This window comes from Rhinolophus ferrumequinum, chromosome 28 (assembly GCF_004115265.2).
Source record: "Rhinolophus ferrumequinum isolate MPI-CBG mRhiFer1 chromosome 28, mRhiFer1_v1.p, whole genome shotgun sequence".
Classification (NCBI taxonomy): domain Eukaryota; kingdom Metazoa; phylum Chordata; class Mammalia; order Chiroptera; family Rhinolophidae; genus Rhinolophus; species Rhinolophus ferrumequinum.
In genome coordinates, this window is record NC_046311.1 from 6,115,991 (window position 1) to 6,135,669 (window position 19,679).

Here is a 19,679-nt window from a genome sequence, read left to right on the forward strand (position 1 = left end):
CGCAGTGTGTTCCCTTGCCCAGGGTCACACGGCTCACGGAACCGGAGCTGAGACTGAGATCCAGCGGGGCCCACTCTCCTCCAACTGTCCCCGATTGGGGACCCAACTCTGATGACGAGCCCTGGCTTTCTTATTGCTGCAGCTCAACTTCTTTCCCAAATCTGACAACTAGCAGTGAATCACAGACCAGAAAACCCGAGACGTAGTCCCAGGACTTCCAAGTCTCACCTTGGGGCCCGGACGCTCTCTCACTCACCGATGGAGACACGGTTTTTTGACTCTGGAGAGCAGAAGCTGATACGCATGCTCTGTCCCTCAGGGCATTATTTATGGGATCGCACAGGTCAGCGTGTTTCTCCCGGTCTTGAAATCTACAAGGCCCAGTATACCCGTAGGCTCGTACTGCTGTACGCAATTAGCGTGCTGCTGAACGACTGCTCCCATGTCCCTGCTCCTTGGTGCAGGCGGAATGAAACCACCACCAAATGGTTTCCGAGTCTGTGGTCTCTGCCAGTCACTGAGCTTGGTGGTGGGAACTCGCTGCTGAATGAGACACGGATCAGCCCTTTCAGGCCAAGTACAGTGTTCTCCAACCACAATCTGCAAGATTCAAGGGTGTGTATGTGTGTGTGTGGTGTGTGTGGTATGTGTGGTGTGTGTGTGATGTGTATTTGGTGTGTGTGTGTGGTGTGTGTGGTGTGTGGTGTGTGGTGTGTGTATCTGCATGTGGTGTGTGGTGTGTGTGTGGTGTGTGTGGTGTGTGTGGTATGTACGTGGTGTGTATTTGGTGTGTGCTTGTGGTGTGTGGTGTGTGTGTGTGGTGTGTGTGGTATCTGTGGTATGTATGTGGTGTGTATTTGGTGTGTGTTTGTGGTATGTGTTGTGTGCGTGATATGGTGTGTGTGTCTGTGGTGTTTGTGTGTGGTGTGTGTACGTGTGTGGTGTGTGTATGGTGTGTGGTGTGTGTCTGTATGTGGTGTGTGGTGTGTGGTCTGTGTGTCTGTATGTGGTGTGTTTGTGGTATGGTGTGTGTGTCTGTGGTGTTTGTGTGTGATGTGTGTCTGTATGTGGTGTGTGGTGTGTGTGGTGTGTGTGGTGTGTGTGTGGTGTGTGTGGTGTGTGTGTGTATCTGGTGTGTGTGTGGTGTGTGTGGTGTGTGTGTGTGTATCTGGTGTGTGTGGGTGGTGTGTGTGGGTGGTGTGTGTGTGTGGTGTGTGTGGTGTGTGTGGGTGTGTATCTGGTGTGTGTGGGTGGTGTGTGTGTGTGGTGTGTGTGTGGGTGTGTATCTGGTGTGTGTGGGTGGTGTGTGTGGGTGGTGTGTGTGTGTGTGTGTGGTGTGTGTGGTGTGTGTGTGTGGTGTGTGTGTATGTGGTGTGTGTGTACGTGGTGTGTGGCATGTATGTGTGTCTTCATTCTTCGGGCTGATTCATCTGCATGGTACCACACACACATGCAGTGTACGCCTACAGATGGCACCGTGGTGTGATGCCGTGGTGACTCACGCACCCTCTGCCCTGCCAGGCAGGGGAACCCTCACCTTACACACAGGCACACATGCAGCTGTACACACTGGAAGGTAACACACGCCAATGGCATGGCACCGAGAGACTCACCGGACGCCTTTGTTCCCCGATACAACACGGGGGGAAGCAGGCGGCCACAGCTCCTCGGCAGGCCTCGCGTCCCGTGCCACTCTCAGGCCTCTGGGGTTTTACCCGGGCTGCTTCCTCTGCTAAGCTGCCCTCCCAGCACCTACTTCCTCAGCCGTAAACCCTTCCTCTCTCCACGGCACTGCCCCTGACTCGTCTCTGGGATCTCCACCTTTCCAGCGGTATTACTTCAGGGGGTTGTTTTTTGTTCCCATGAACACCTAAATCATGCCCTGTGCATGTCTCTGCTCCTTTAAGCTCCTCGAATGCAATTCTTTATTTTGTTCTCCTTTCTCCTGTCATATCCTGGCAGTTCAAAAGAAATGCCATAATAGCTACTGTTCATTTGTTCATTGATTCAACCCACATTTAACTGGTAGCCCTATTAACTGACTATCCTTCAAGGACGCTGCCTCCTGTGTAGGACTCTTAAAATAACGGCTGTTTTCCCGTTTTTTGTTTTTCTCTCTCTCTCACGTCGCATATACCACTGATCCCGAAAGTGGGGTAAATCTCCGCCTTGCTCATCATCACCTCCAGGTCACGGTTCCTTTCCTCCCTGAACCACACCCCTGCCCCCCAGATCTTTGGATGTCTGTGCCAAGAGACTGTCCTTTTGCTCCTGCTGTCCTTCCAGTGGAGAGCCACCGCCACCCTTCAGGTCACGGCCCCTCCTTGACTATTTTCACACTGAATCAAACCAAAGCTGGCTGTAATTCTTGAGGACTTTAATGCCCGTCGGGATGATCCTTCCAACATTCGTTTCTTGGTTGTTTGGCCTCCAACGGCCTCTATCCTTGATCCCATCTCTTCACTCCCAAGATGTTTTTTAGGTCATTATGTTACCTTTCCACAGTCTCATTCTCAGGCATCTTTTCTCTTTCCAGCAGCCCCCATCCATCTACAACCTTGACTGTAAAAATTCTCATCTCTGCCAGAACCTCCCCTCCACTGGCCCCGTCACCTTGTCACGTCCTTCATTTCTTTCGCGTCCTCACTTCCCTTTTCCCCCAGCTTATATTCCACGGACCCATCATAATACTCACCCCTGACGTTGGCCACCACTTCGCTGTCTTTCCTGCACTATACTTGTCTGGGAAAAGCTACGGTTCTAGATAACTATTGCCCCCTGCTGGCCTGGACACAGCAATAACGCACAGCTGGAGAACCTGTCACATGTCAGTCATGACCACACACTGCAAATGGCCCTTGGGCGGGACTATCAACTCCTCTCAGAGGACGTGCTACACGCTGCATGAGAGGGAGTGGGCATAGTCAGCCCTTTACAAAAGGGTAGAGTGGATCGTTTGGAACATTAATATACAAGCTACGGTGGTAGCAATACAAATGAAGATAAACAGGTTTACTCAAGATATATTTTGCTGATAGAAGTAACAGAAAGGAAACAAAGGAAGAAATAAAAAAAGCCTCCTTGGTTTTGAGCCTGGTGATTGGGTACAGACTAGTATTATTTATCTAACTTAAAAAAGAAAACTAAGAAGGAATAAATAGAAGGTTTGGCGGTGGACAAAAAGGTCTTCATAACCATCGTTTAAGCTAAGGCTGAGTTATCCAAGGGAAGTTGTCACGGAGGTGATGGTCTGTGTAAGTCTGGGTCTTCGGGAGAGAAGTCAAGGCTAGAGATACTAATTTGATTGTCATCCGTATATATTTGTTATTTGAACATAATAGGATCTCTTAAGGATAAAGTATAGAAAGCAAAACCTGAGGGCTCAGGATTAAGCCCCCAGGCACCCCAACACTGAGAAGTGAGATAAGAAAGCCAGTGAAAAGGCTAGATAAGAAAGCTTGAGAATCAGTGATCAAAGAGTCTGGAAAGTGGTGTCATGGAAACAGAGCACGAGTGTTTGCCAGGCGTTTGGCAAACGGTACCCTACTTCTCACATCCTGCAGGATAGGTATTAGTTTTTCTATCTGAAGGGGGAATATATCAAGAGTGAGAAAGACTGATGAGGGCATCAAAGTTCACAGAAGTAATACATTTTAGCATTGGTAATCGAACTGAAGTCTGCTAAGTTCAAAATGTACCTTCCATTGTACCTGATTACCTTTATCGAGGATAAGAAAAAAGGAAGGAAGCAAGGAAGGGAGGAAGGAAAGAAAGAAGGAAAGGAGGGATGGAGGGGAAGGTCGAGAAAGGAAGGGGAGAGGAGATGGACTGACTAGCTGAATGAATCCTAGTGGTCAGAGGAAGAAGATTCAGGAAGGATTCTGTTTCTACTGGGGCACCCAGGACCAAGCTCTAAGCATAGAAGGGAATGCAGAGAAGATTTCACTCATGAATTTCAAACACCATTATAAGGATGTTTTGCCTTTAAAAAAAAAAAATTTTTGGTGGATTTCCCCCACCCCATCTTTTGTACACATGCCTACTCAGGGCTGATACAGATTTGAATGCATATTCAATTTAATGTTTATCAAGTGCTTAGAGGGTAGAGAACTGGGCTACGTAGATCTGAGAACAAACAGAGTGTTTCCTGTTAACTGCTGCGGACTTTCCCACACCACTCTTGTTGTATTTGATTGGGGGAAGATGGCGCTGTACTGCTTGAGTGGGTCCTAATTTCTCTCTCACGGTCTTGCAGCTGGGCTTGCTGGCCATTAGTCCTCTATTCTCAAATGCTTACAGATTTTTTCTCATTATATATTTGTTCCATCGTGTACTGAATATCGACGTTAGCTTTCCCAGCAAGTCATTTCTATTAACTTTTTTTTTTTTTTTCGCATTCTTTGGAGAGAAAAGGAAAACTACAGTTTATTTGTATTTCATTAGGCAGATAGCCCAGAAGCCAAGTTCTATTTGTTCAGAAATGCTTAGATTTAAGAGAGTCAGGGATAATGGTGATTTTGGTGGGATCATCATTGTTCCCTTGTTTTTCACCCAAAGACTTACTTCATTTGTTTTCCTGTTCAACAGACAGGTTTACGAAATAGACTTTACAAGGAAAAAAAAGTCTTCATTTCCCGGCCTCCTGCAGCTCTGTGACTCTGCGCCCCGACTCCCACAAATCCTCCCTCATCTTTCTCATCTTCCCTGGGTTAGGAGGGCAGTTTGTTCTGCTGACTGTCCTTCATTAAGTGACACTGTTTGGCTGGCTCTGTGTGATCATGGGACGGCTTCTGGCTGAACTGTTATCCCCTTTACTTCAATGATGGGGTCCCTGGTTGTGCTGTTCCCACACTGACAACAGACTATCTCTTCTCTAGCTCCTGTAATGAGGAGGGTTTTTAAGTCTGTCAAATATGCTGTCCCAAAGGTGGTTGTGATGCTATAAATCCCATTTTTCAGCGAAGGAGGGTTATCATTCAGAAGGAGGAAAAGATCCCCAAAGCACATAACGTGTTTCCCCGAAAATAAGACCCGGTCTTATATTAAGTTTTGCTCCAAAAGACGCATTAGGGCTTATGTTCAGGGAATATCATCCTGAAAAATCCTGCTAGGGCTCATTTTCCGGTTAGGTCTTATTTTCGGGAAACACGGTAGCTGAGGCCACTTCTCAGCTGTCTCAGGAAAGTTCTGGAAAAAGTCTACAAAACAGGTTGAGAACCTCAAAATGAGTGGGGCTACATAAGGACTGCCACTGAGGCCCCACATGTTGCTCAGTTTCCAATGACCGTGAAGCCATGGTTTCTGGTCTTGTGGGAGTCCCTCCTTGTTGGATCACGGGGTGCCCTTTTGCTTTGCCTACAAACAGGGCCTTTCACAGGGCATTCTCTCCCGAGGTTAACCGGTGAAACCAAAGAATCTGTCAGGTTCTGCGTGGCCATTATTAAGCCATTGCTTTGGCCTCAATGTATTAACTTTATTTGCATCAATGGAGGTTACGCTAATATTCCTCATTGTGAAGTGCTATCCTACTACTTCCCATGCTTCCTTGTTCTCCCCACATTTCCTCTCAAATTCTCCTTGCTCCATTTGTGCCTTCCTTTGCGATTTCTTCCAGCTTCCCCTCTGAACCATTTTGTCACCTTGGACATCCTTCCATCTTGTCTGAATATTATTTATATTTGAGCACTTGCCATAGGCAAGGCGACTGCCTAAAGCATTTCACATGAGTTATTGCACAAAATATTCTCGCACTTAGGTTCCATTATCTCGGTCTTACAGGTAAAACACAATGGAAAACCCCGAAGCACAGTGATACAAGAGCTGGTCCTAAATCACCCACCTAGTAAGTGGCAGAACGAGGGTTCCCACCCAGGCCGTCCCTCCTCCGAGTTGGAGCTTGTCACCTACCTACCGACCTAAGTTCAATTGGATTCCCATTCTATGCACGGTTTATCTAAAATTTGGTCTTGACAATTTATCTAAAATTTAACAATTTATAGACAAACATAAATTTGGTTTATGTATCTATTCCAAAAATCAGCTATAATGGCCTTGGGGTGGTTGAGATCCAAATTATAAACTCCTGAATCAAATTTCTTGATTGCTTCAGGTCTGGGAGTCCTTTTTACCCTGATATCTGAAAACTGTGTAATTTCTGGATATATCCACTGACCTTTATTTCTACCACCTTTCCTATATGTATATAGGGTATGCCAAAAAAATGTACACACATGACTTGTATTCACCTTTTGTTATCGGTATATATTGAGTATTACAATTTAATACACCTTTCCTTTCTTAAAACGTGTATACATTTTTTGACACCCTGTGTGTATACTACACACATTTAACGTGTATAATTGGATGAGTTTGCACATGTGCACACACCCATGAAACCATCACCACCATCATGGCAATAAATATATCCATTATTTCCAAAAGCTTCCTTGTGCCCTTTTTTGGTTTTGTTTTGTTTGTACTAAAAGCACTTAACATGAGATCGATGCTCTTAACACATTTTTAAATGCACAATAGGGTACTGTTAACTACAGGCCCTACATCGTACAGATTTCAAGAACTTATCGTTAAACTATTCAAGAATGATTCATCTTGCCTAACTGAAACTTTCCCAAGTCTTGACTCATTGTTTATTAATTTTTATTCTCTGCCTGGGATCTTCCAAACGATACAAAGTATAAACAGTGATTTTTGAATGATATATTCAGCTCAACTACAAATTAGTCTGGGCAGAATGTCCCTTGAAATGGAGGTGACATGAGCTTGACCTAGTCCTAGGAGAGAGGCTAACCTACACACCATGAACTGAAGCCTCCAGCGGACCCCCCTATACAGCAGCAGCCCTTCAGCTGCCCCCCCGTGCAGAAATACTAACTAGACAAATGGACTGGGTTGTGTGTGTGGCAATCCTTATGGCAACTTCCACACAAACCTCTGGAGAAAGACCTGGACTACGAATGGCAGGCAGTTTCCAGAAATGGAAGGGGGCTCCCCGGCAGAAGTGTAGAAAGGAAATAACCACTATTTTCCTTATTAATATCATAGGGGGTATAGAGTCGCTCCCATGGGCAATATGCTTCCAGACACCTCCATTGGAGAAAATATTTCAAAGCATTATATTTTAGAAGACCAAGGGGAAAAATAAGATTACTCTTAAATGGTTAGGTAGCCAATACTTTAAAGCATAATTATTACTACCAACAGGCTAGCAAACTAGGGTGTGATAGAGAAAATAATGCGTTTCTTTGCCATTTCAAAAACCACAAACTGACCATAGGAAGCTTATCAAATATACTTTTTTTGTGTGCTTTAGTTTCCCCTTCCTTTCTGTTCTCTTAAACTCTGACAGCCATTTCTATTTAGTAATACTGCCTTGCAAATAAAGCCAACAGCTCTACCAAGCTATCCTTTCTCCCAAAAGCCTTCAGAGAATAAGACTAATAGTTTTCACCCCTCATCATCAGGGTCACATCAACCAGTCACTAATTCTGGTTGCTGAAGACCCACCAAGAAGGATTAAGTGAAAACAAATCACGAAGAACGCCGGTTCCATTATGAGTTAGAGAATGGAGGTTCCCGTCTCTCGGGACTCAACACTCAGGTTTACACTGTTCTCCTGAGGAGACCACAGGTCAGAGCTGGGAGAGGAGTACAAGCTGAAACACCAAACGGCAGCTCAGCGGAGCTGTTTCCCGGTGGCTTCTGTTGTGTGTGAGATAAGGTTAATTGCCGTAATTCGAGTGGCAGCAGCAACAATGGGAGGTGCACAGGTCCCTGCCACTAATTCTGTGCTGGAGTTAGGTGATCTCTCCCATTCTCTGACCTTAGAACTGGCCGGACAACTCCATTCTGGGCATCTGGCTTTGCAGGCTTCAATCAGACAAGTTGCTGGGTCAGGTCAACGTCCCACGTGCCCTTTCCTAAGAGGAAATTAAGGTCCCGATTGTGGACCGGCAGAAGTGGCCTGGGTAGTACAGATGCCACGGTAGAAGGTGGAGGCAGGGCCATAGGGAACGTCATCAAAGTGCTTAACTGTATTGGAGTGACCCTAAATTTCATTCATCCCAAAGTTTCAAGTGCTGAGCACAGGACTTCGAACATTTGGAGCGCAGGCTGATTGCCCGCTTGCTGGGGAGCATCAGACACGGAAGCTCCCACCAAGGAAGGTCGCTCAGGGGTCCCCGCACTCAGTTTCCTGCTCCCTTCCCTGGAGAGGCTCTCTTATGACTTGGTAGACTGGGGAGGCAGTCCACCCCAGGTCCGTTGGTCGGTAAGAGGCTTTTTCTCTTACTGTCATTGGTCAGTACAAATGACCTTCAGAGGATCCTCCACAAGGTCATGACCTTTGACCCAAGTAGAGGACTTTGAAAGCTGAACCACACCCGCTGGGAAAGGCTAACATGGGCGCTCAGGGTCCGCAAGGCACAAATGAATCTTAGCCGTCTGTGTCTTACGGACCCTGCCACTCCCTGTGGTATTCCACCGATCTAGACCCACCCTTTGTGTCAACGCTTTGGCCCCTGGTTATCCAGACAATACACACTGACAGCTTTGGAAAGGCAGCCAGTGCTCCGAATTCCCTGAGTTTAACCTACCTCAGTTCCTGTCTTTCAGTCTCGCCCGCAGATAATGTACCTGGATCATCAGTTTCAATCTGTGTGGTGCTCCCCCTTCTGTCTTCTGCTGACACTGCTTCCCCCCCACTAATTTCAGCCATCTGACACTCAAGTACAGTTCAGGGTCCAGTTCAAAGATTACCCAAGTCTCAGACTCCTTTATCCCCGTCACCAGTGAAATGCGTCTGTCCCCTCCTCTGAAACTTCTTGGCAGACGGGTTGTATTTCTTGGGCACAAGAATTTCTTTGCTTCCTCATGAGTTCCGTGTTTGCGTATACCCCCTCCTCCAACACTTCATGTGCCTCTGAGGAGATCATTGTCATATTTCTAACTCCTGTGCCTCCCCGCCAGTGTTCAGTATAAATTTGCTGACTAGAAAGAGGAACCATTCGGCTATTGACATCGATTATTGTTCTCTGCTGGTGCCCACGCCTCCAGCTTGCGTGTGTGCACCCGAGGAAAGGCACACGTGCACATACATCCCATCATTTTGCTCTGACAAGGGCATGGTACTGTAGGGCAAACGCGAATTAGTCAGCTCTCCAGTGTCTGTGTCTCCTTGATAGCTCTTTCATGATTACTTTAATTCCACTGGATTTCTTTTAGTACTTCCATGGTAACAAAAGGAAAAAAGTACACTCTACCTTGTTCACCATGGGTTCTGTCTTGTTACGGGGCCGAAGGAGCAGCTGGTGAGTCATGTGCCCTGAAGCTGAAGCGCTTTAGGCTTCCACCCCTCGGGTATATTATGCTGACCTGAAGCAGCGTGCAGTGTACACAGTTGTATCTTCTCCCAGAGCACTCTGCACTTCACATCACCCTGTTCTGCCTTGGTCATTTGTTTATTCGAAACACACTTTCATCTCCACAACTTGTCTACCACCATACGGGGGACTGGGGTCACCGATGTAATGCTTCTCATTCTGGGGGGTTGGTGCGAACGTAATTGCGGTTTGTGCAATTGTTTTTAACCTGTGAAACCGCACTTACTTTTGCACCAACCTAACAGCAACCCATGCAGTCCAGATGAAGTGTGGGATTCTATTTCAAGAAATGCAATTGAAGAGCCACAATCGAGTAAACAAGCAACGCCACCTATGTGTGTATCTATCTGAGAAATTAAAAAGGCCCCCGTCATGATCCTCGGCAATGCTTCTCAACACGCCCTTGCGCTGCAAGCCTCCCTTCCATTCCACCCCCAACGGAAACGCGCTACAAACACACTGCCTGAATTTTCTATCTGTGTCCTTTCCCAATCTCTTTCATAATTAATGATGTAGCTATACTTAGCCTCCCTCCTTCCTTAAGAGGAAGAAAAGGAGAAAGCAAAGGGCAAAAAATGAGATTCTGTGTAGCCTGGTGGAGGGAAGGGTAGGGTCCAGGACAGCACATGTAAATAAGATAAAGCCCCGACCTCCACAAGCTGAGTTTCTGGTGGAGAGACAGACACTCAAGGAGGAAGGGACCTCCCGTACGATGGGTTGTAATACACACCATTACTACAGTGCAGGCTATCATCTGCTAGGTTCTGATCATCTGATGAGTGCAAGGCTACAGAATGAAATAAGGCCCCCAAGCCACTGGGACCTCAGGGCTTCTGTTAAAGGGCTCAGCTTCGGCCCCAACCCCTTCTATCTTTACTACCAGTCTTCACACTCTTGGCAATCATTTCTGGTTCCTGGAAATAGACTTCCCATCTGTTTTGTTACCTAGTGAGTCCGGAGCTGGACCAGATGCCTTGGTGGGTTCTAATCAGCATCTTGCAGAAGGCCCGGTACCCCCCAGGACTAATACAATGGCTCTCTGAACACAAGCTGACAGCCCATTAGCTCTCGCCATCACCACCCCACACTGAACCCAAACTGTCAACGTTCATTCTCTGAGCACAGGCGGATCTTTTTTCTCTGCCGTATTAACCAGTTAAGTACCATTTACATTTTACTTAGCCTGGACATTCTTTCTACACAAGTGTCACGCGGCTACATTAAATTTCATATTCCACTTTGAAGACCATTGGCTTAATCTCTCAGAGTTTATCTTGTGAAATGGTTCTATCTCAGTTTCTTAACATTCCCTCTATTTTGATGTCAGTGGTAAGTCCAAAAAAATGTGCACAACGCCACTGTAATCCTTCCTATTAAAAGCAAGCAAACCAAGAAAGAAATGCAGCAACGAGAAAGGGACAATTCATGGCAACCAAACCTAACAAACCTAGGCTGGGGAAATTCTGTTGCTTTGTTCTATGTTTTGAAATCATTTCTACCCTAAACCCATGAAAGAAAAGGAAATGGAGACACAGAGAATTTCAATGACTCTCTCATGGTTACTTAACAAGCTCATGGTAAAAACATCAGTAACTAGTAGAAAGATCAAAGGCTTTGGAGTCAGACGGGTTGCGGGTGGGGAGGGGTGAAGCTGAGCTTACACACTGCTGAGCTCTGTATCCGCATAGAAGTGACTTCTCTGAGTGTCAGTCTCGTTTGCAGGATAGAGGAAATAAGATCCACCTTGCAAAGGCTGTTAAGACACCAAATAAGCACCTAAAATGTCTAGTCCATATCAGGCACTTTTGAGAGTTGCTATGACAACGACGGTGGTAGTGGTGGTGACATCACATTAGTGATTCCTATCTTCTACATGGGATGTGGACAACCTTTTCCTCTGAAGTCCCAGAGAGTAAATATTTAGATTTGTGGGCCACCAGGCCACATATTCTGCTACAGTAATATCAGGAAAACAGACACAGGTGATATAGAAATGATTGAGTATAACCATGTTTTTGGAGGCTGTTCAAAGCAGGTGGCAGGCTGGGCGTGGCTGGTGGGCCACAGTTTTCTGACTCTTATGCTACTAGCTGTTAATTCCTTCAGATTTTATGTGGGTGCCCAGAAGGAACTACCAACTGTAAATGGACTAATGGCTCGAAGAGCTTGAAATAGAGCAAGGAGCAAGACAGAAACCAATCTTCTTCTCGTGGGACCTCCCTCCCTCCCTGGGTGGAGGAGGCAGTGCATAACTCAGCACATGAGGGAAGGCCTGAGAAAAGCCCCCGACAGTGCAAAGACTACGCAGAGAATTAGTAACAGGAGAAAGTGACACAGAGGCTTCTCGCTTCATCATAGAGCACTGTTACAAAAAGTCACTTCCCAAAAGCTTTTCATTGATCTTGTTGGAGCTTTTATCTTAGGATTTTTGCAAAGATGTTCAAGTTTCTTGTTTCCAAAGAACTAAGCTGGGCTTTGCTGTGATCTCTTGAGCAGGTGTTTACTGAAAGGGAAATACTCCAAACATATCATATATACAGTACCCAAGGGCTCAAGGACACAGTCGAGTTTGGCCCCTAATGTTACCCCGAGTCTCAGCTAGATATTGAAAGCTGTCCCCTCCCCAAACTTACTGGAGTCCTATGTGATTAGGGGAAGCCGTGCTATCATAAAGGGTTGAGAATTAGGCGTGAAATATCACATGGAAACTACTATAGGTCAGGCCCTGAGCTTCACTCTTTAAAAACCACCTTAAGTTGCTCTTTTCAATAGCCCTGTAAGGAAATTATTATATTATGATCTTTATTTTATAGATGAGAAAATTGAAGTTCAGAAAGGTTCTGACTTGCCACAAAGCCAGTAATTGGCTCTGCCATTATTTGACCTCAAAACTGTCTGCCTCTAAAGCTCTCCACTTCTGACGTCTTGTGCCTTTCCAGCTCTTCTAAAGAATTGCTGTTTCTTTCTAGATCTTCATCCCCAGGACCCACTGTCTCTTGCCACTTGACTATTTACTCATAAACCTATCTGAAATTATTCTGTATGCTTAACAATGATAAGAAATATTGCCAGGCAGCTTTTTGAAAAATCCAGTTGTACTGAATTTACTTGTTTCCTCTTCTATCTAATCCTATAGAAATTTAATTTAGAAAAGTAATAAAGTGTGTTTGACATGATTTATTTTCACAAATCTATGCTGTCTTGTACCAATTAAATTGCACTCTTCCAAATGTAACACTGCACGCAGCCTTTAAAGTATCAGCTCAAATTATCCTCCCATTGGAAATAAAACTACCTTGGTCCACCATCGTTCATGCTTTATTTAAAAAATAATGGGATGTTACTTTCAGTTTTATAATCATTCATTGTACTTTCTGATTCACTCCTAAAAATAGGTGCAATAGTTGTTACTAAGTGAAACGATGGATTCTCTAATTAGGTTGTAATCCACCGATACCAGATGTTTTTTTCTAACTGTATCCTTTCCAAAGTACTAAAATGCATCTGCAGGATTGGCTGTCTCATGTTTTCTCTTTACGTTCAACAAATATACCGCTTCCTGTAGGGAAGATGAGTGTCATGGAAAGTGACTATACTCCACGTTTCTAGTCACTAATACCTTTGCTATAGTGCGTCTCCTCCCTTTTTTTTTCTCTTTGCCCCCATTCAAAGCCAGACAGGAATCTAGCTATTTTAGAACAGTTATGCATCCTGCTCATCTCTGAAGCAAAGCTGGAGCAGCAACAGACTCCTAGTATGGGTGAAAGAATAACAAGGTTCTCTACACAGTGATTTCCAGTGACCACAAATAGCAATTAGGAGATTCTGTAGGATTTACTATGAGCCAGGCTCTGTGACGGGAGCTTTAAATAGGGTGCAATAGTTGCAAAAGTTTTCTTTCTTTTTTAAAAAAATTCCTGATAAACGTAGGACAACTATGGAAGACTACACAACCAAATAGCAAAGAAAGTAATGCATGGCAACACACACACACACACAAACAGGAAGAGTTTCAAAGAGGAGGATCAACAGAGATTGATGTAAGAAAAAGTTTATGCAGGTAGTTGGATTGAGTTTAGCCTCAGACGATGAGAAGTTTTGTGCGTAGATGAGAGGAGATACAGCCAACTGCTACTGTGAGAGTCGTTTCCACAGCACTACTGAGAAAAAATAACTTACTGTATATCTGTCTTCATTTTTCCATTCGTTGGTGGGAATGGTTCTTTGTGCCCTAGTATGGTGGTGTACGTAGATGTAGAGATGGTATGGTGTTGGGAGTACAAAGGAGGAGCTGGGGAAGGAGAAAAAGAATGGCCCCAGATGTTAGATACCTACTGTGTGAAGTGCCCTGGGCTCTAGCACATAGTTAACAAGGCCAGCGAGAGGGACAGATGGAGACATTTAAAGCCCAGAAACAGAGAATTGAGTTAATCATGTTCCTTTGTTCACGGCCATTATCATATGGGTACATACAAGGTCCCTCTCTTTTCTGTCTACTCATTGATCCCCTTTACTACATTTTCCACTCTTATCCTTTTTTTCTCTCCAGAGGAGAATATGTGATTTTACAGAGCAAGTCACCGAGGTTAAGAAAAGCCAACTACATTAAGTAGGCTTTTCTAATATCCCACAACAAATTAGTGCAAATGCCTGGATTTGAATCGGGACTAGGGGAAAGGCACTCCACTGAATATACTTATTGTGTAAATTCCTCAAAGACAGACTATAATAAAGTATGCCAGAAAAATTTGGGACGAACAATGTGATGTGCTTAGCTCACCAAGAGAAAAGTACAGTGTTGGGACGCCAGGTAGGGAGGAGGCAGGCATGTTAAGTGCCTGTGTGGACCACATGCTCAAGTCCCAAGACCCTTTATTGTAGAACAAATTAAGAGCCTTCAGTAATTGCGGTTAATAGTACGTTGTAGTCATTTTTACAGAACAGACTTAAGGCTTTCCCGAAAAGAATGTTCTCTAGGAGATGAGTGCCAGGCAGAGGGGTGTAAGTCATCATTACCAAAATTAAGTGCTCTCAGCAAACTCCAAAGGTTTGTATTCCAACTTTCCTCCCCCAAAATTAGCAGCTTAGGTCTAAGAATTTGACGTCGGGGTCTATGATTACTGATTGAATAGAGCTTCTCCCATCGCGTTTTTCCTCATTAACTCGCTTCACGGGCATATACAATTCTGTAAGAATCGCTTAAGATTTTTTCAAAATAATTTGCAGTTTTTACCATGACAATAAAAAGTAGATTAAGGTAAAAACAGTCTTTTATATTTGATCAGTGAAGTATATTATAACATAAAATTAATGTATCAGAGCTTTCAAGAGTATTCATAAACCATATAGACACAGTTTACTTGTTTCATTTAATAACTGGCATGAGTTATTTAATATTTAATTTCAGATTGAAATTAAACCATGAAATTAAACATTGCTTTTCAGATCTACTGTGTGGAGCTACTGCATTTCATACTTAGAAAACAATTTGTTTATTTTTTAAATTTGTGTCCAAAAGATGAGCTAAAAGAGGTGGTTTCAGCGTGCCATTTGCAAGCTCTTCTGCACATATTACGTGCTGTTTGCGATGGCAGTGTTTATTCCCCCAGAGTGAAAATCAAATTGGATATAATCACCACTAAATTTTCCCTTTTTCACATTGGTTTTGAAAGCACTAGAGACGCCTTGATGTGCTTTAGGAGCGTGTTGATCAGATGAGAGCATCTTAAAGATCCCTCATGCAGCCCATCAGTGTTCCTTATGCTTCCTCTCTAACATGTTAGAAGTATCAATTCCACAGCATATGACCTAGAATGAAACACTTTGAAAGCTGTGTGATGCTTACATCCCCATAACCACTAGCCGTGCTCAACTGAGGGATAAACGGAGTGGCTGGGTCATTGAATTCATACCAAATGATAAACACCTTTAACAGTAATTCAGTCAACATGTACGGGAAGCTTACCACGCACAGGACGCATTACATGGATAATGTAGTCTGATTTGCACTCTGTGAGTTTGGAACTAGTTATTATGTCTATTCTAGTGAGCTCATCGATTAGTAATTAGTGCTTACGGTGCGGCATGCTTCTAAGGTCTTTAAATGTGTTGTCTCATTGAATCCTTAGGACAACCTGATGAAAGAGGTACTACTATGACTCCCCTTTCATGGATACGAAAGCTGAGACTTACACATTGTAAAACTTCAGCTAAAATCACACCACTGGCTGATGGAAAGAGCCAGAGTTAAAGGCAGGTCATCTGACACCAAAGTCCACATTCTTACCGCGGGGCTACACTCACAGGAGGCAGAACCAGTCTTCACACCAAGTTTATCTGGCCCTGTTTACGTGATGTCTATTTATCTATGCATGGTAAAAATTGCAAAAATAAAAACACGAAACTAGCGCTTATAGCTGAGCCTCCGTCTTGTAACAGAAGGAACTTACTACCACATCCGAGGCCGGCAACGCCGAGCCCCCGTCACCCCGCCCCCCAGGTGCTAAGAGCCTCCACAGTGTTCTTCCATGAAACACTCCTTTCTCCTGTCTTGTACGCTGCAATCGCCCCATTTTCCTCCCAAACCTCGGGTCACACATTCTCACTCTTCTTTGGTAATCCCTCATCGCTCAGCCCTTTACAACTTGAAGTGCCCCAGGACTTGGTCTTTGGGTTACATTTCTTGCCCATCTAAATTCATTTCCTTGAAGGGGTCTCTCTGAGCACGGACATAGTAGCCCACATCCTGGCGCTTGAGGTGGTCATCCCAAAAGGATGCACAGAGGAAAAATAAAAGAAAACGCAGCTAAGGAACTCCTGGAAACACCAGTAGATGACGATGACCAGATAATGTGTGGCAGTGTCGGGGGGCGTGTGTGTGTGTGTGTGTGTGTGTGTGTGTGTGTGTGTGTGACGAGAACACCTGAAATCTATGTAAGGAGATGATATATCAATTAGCTTGACGATCGTAATGCCATCGCTATGCGTGTGTATGTCAGATCATCATATTGTACATCTTAAAGACATACAACTTTTATTTTTAAAAAATCGAAAAATAAGAATCCCAAATGGATGACACGACTGAGTTCTCAGACTATTATGGGGGAGCCAGCGGTGATGGAAAAAAAGTGAAATGTGAATGAGAAGTAAAACATGAATGAAAAGTCAAGGGAGAAAAGAGTTTAAAAGTCGAGTTGGTGAAGAACTACTGCACTTAATGCAAAGAGGAAAGTGCAATGAGGACCTTATAAGGAAAAAGTGGATTTGGCAGCCATGTGTTATGCCTGTTACAAAACAGAAACAAACTCCTAGATACAGAGAACAAATCGATGGTTGCCAGATGGGAGAGGGTTGGGAGTCTGGATGCAAGAAGTAAAAAGGATTAAGAGGTACAAATTGGCAGTTATAAAAATCGTCACGGGGATGTAAAGTACAGCATAGGGAATATAGTCAATAATATTGTAATAACTATGTAGGCTGTCAGGTGGGTACTAGACTTATCAGGGTAATCACTTTGTAAGTTACATAAACGTCTAATCACTATGTTCTATGGCTGTAACTAATATAATATTATATGTCAGCTGTAACTGAAAATTAAAGTAATTTCTTTTTTAAAAAGAAAGTAGTTCCCATAGAGTGATGGTAGAATGAATTAAGAAGTTTATGGTAAAGGCGGAGACGCAGTCCACTCCAATTTTGCAAAGCGAGGAGATAGAAATAAATGACAACGAAAGGTACAAACACTTTTGTTTACCGACCCATTCAGTACTCACTGAGCATCTCCTATGTATCTAGAACTATTCAAGGGAGTGGATACACAACACTGAACAAAACAAAAAGCACTGTCTTCCTAAAGCTAAAAGTAAATATTTTTATTAATATATGAGAGATAATTATATGTGTAAGATATATGGATTGTTAGTTTCTTTTTTATTATTATTCTACTAGTTTTCTATCCATCCTAGCTGATTTACTGTAAGTTTCAAGAAAGAAAAAACAAAACAAAAAACCACAACTCACTTTATTCATTTCTATGTCTTTCCACTACACTTGGATAACTGAATTTGCTTTATATTAACTATGGATTGGAACAGGAATAGACTTTCACCATTTGCTGTGGTAGATGAAACAAAAAAAAAGGAATGAGAAAGAAAAGTGGAGAAGAGACTTGTGTTTTATCACTCTAGCTTGTTCTCTTAACCTACTCTCTTCCCTCATCCTCCTGTCTTTGAACCGTTTATGAGACAAGGTAAGTTTAAACTCTTGAGTCTAAACCTGATGTTTCACGATCTAATCTTGGTTTACCCAGGATTCTCACAACACACAAGTATATCTTAGTACACACTTATCACTCACTGTTCTGCTTGGTCATCTTAAACAACAAAATGATTTTTTACTTCTATTGGTGGTTCATCGCGAGTACACAGAACCCAAATCACTATTTCCCTACCCTCCACCTCTTTCACGCACACCACCCTTTCTAAAAACCCCAAATGTGAAAACTGTCTCCTCTCTTTACCCCTTCTCAGTGATAATTACTCTGCTTCTTTACCTCTCTACTTCATAAAGAAGAGCACACAGGCTGAAATCCTCATTCGCTTTTCAAAAGAGGCACAAAAATAAACAGCACTGTGAGTAACGGCATGCAAATGACGGAGGCTGACACCTTCTTAGCAAAGTTCAACTCCTACTATGTTTGCACCTGGAATTCCTGTGGGAATGACAAGAGGGCTCAGTTATGGAGCCGCTCTTCCAGCACCTTATTCCCTGGGGGAGGGCGGGGAGGACTCAGCCTCACAGCCTCCCATGGGATTCCTAAGCCTGCTGGCTCTTTCTTGGGACTGTATATGGAGGCTGGTAAACACCACCTCAAACACCAATGTTTTCATTTGCATGAATCCATTTAAACCGAAACCTGAATATCAAGTCTGGTGACATCAAGCGACATCCAGTGTCTTGGGGAGGGACTAGACTTTACACAGAAGTGCCTCTGAAAACAACGCAGTGTGACACCGGGGAAGTTAGGAGCACGTGAGGCAAGAGAATGGAAGGTCAAGGCAGCAGAAACCCTTGCCCACACCCTTGGTGTGTCCTTTTGTTTTCCCTCCCAATTTCCCACAGCTAAAAGTTGCTGTTTCTGATTATAACTTAAAGGTTGTTATTGCCAAATTGTGGTTATGTGTTTCCTAAAGAAAGGCTCTATACTGTTGTTTAAGCTATTCCTCCTTGTGGACAGAAAGACCAATTCAAGAAATGGGGTGTGTGTGTGCGTGCGTGTGTGTGTGTGTGTGTGTGTGTGTGTCTGGTCTGCTAAAAATGTAACATGCACACCTAATGTTTAGATCTTAGTGTCTAAATACCATGTTCACAAATAGGACCAGAGATCTTTGGGAAAAGGGAGATTCCAGGGATGAATTGGGGCAAGTCTCAGACGAACTTGGAACATATTGCTGGGCCCAAAACAAAGATATGCTCCAAGAATGATGCGGGCGTGTCAAAACAACACGGGAGCCAGTATGAAGGAGTTTCCACTATCCAAATTTAGGACAATTTGAGCAACAAATAATGATAGTAATTTATAACAACTCATTGCAAAACACAGTAATCAATGAATCCATAGAAATATAAGTTAAGTAAATAATTAAGAAGGACTAGTTCTTCCTTATACTAGAATACCAACTAACAAACATAGAAAGAATAACGAAACTGGAAAATAACTATTTGGCTTCCACCAGAATAATAATTATTTCAGGCAAAAATCATCCACGGATGCTAAAAGTGATGGGTAAATGTTTGATGAAAACAGTATTTATATAGTCTCAGGGCATCTTCTCGCAAGTTCCTTATTAATTAGAAAGGGAAAATAGTAACTTTATACTGGAGAAACTTGTCAGACATTGCCTTAAATCAAAGCGTAAACATCGTCAGGAATGGGACAAATACACACCAAATGCCTCTTGACATGAAGCACCGAGAAAGAGAATACCATTTCTGGGGCATTCTTACCAAAAGCACATAACCTAAATTTAATCATCAGAAGACCTCAGGCAAACCCAGATTGAGAGACAGTCTCCAAAATAACTGGCTTGCCATCTTTAAAAAAATGTAAAGATCATGCAAAGTAAAGTAAAGATCAAGAAACTATTCTAGATTAAAGGAAGCACAAGAGATTTGACAACTAAATGAAACTTACTCTTCTGAATTGCCTCCTTTATGCGAGATTTTGTTTGTTTCCTTTTGCTAAAAAGGGCATTACTAAAACCATTAAACATTTTTGAATGA

General features: G+C 43.5%; 1 protein-coding gene across 3 annotated transcripts in view; it reads right to left on the reverse strand.

Moving 5' to 3' along the window:
- The window catches only part of AGBL1 (AGBL carboxypeptidase 1), a 563,788-nt gene that overhangs the window by 126,611 nt on the left and 417,498 nt on the right, over positions 1 to 19,679 (reverse strand). The gene's annotated exons all lie outside the window — the stretch shown is intronic.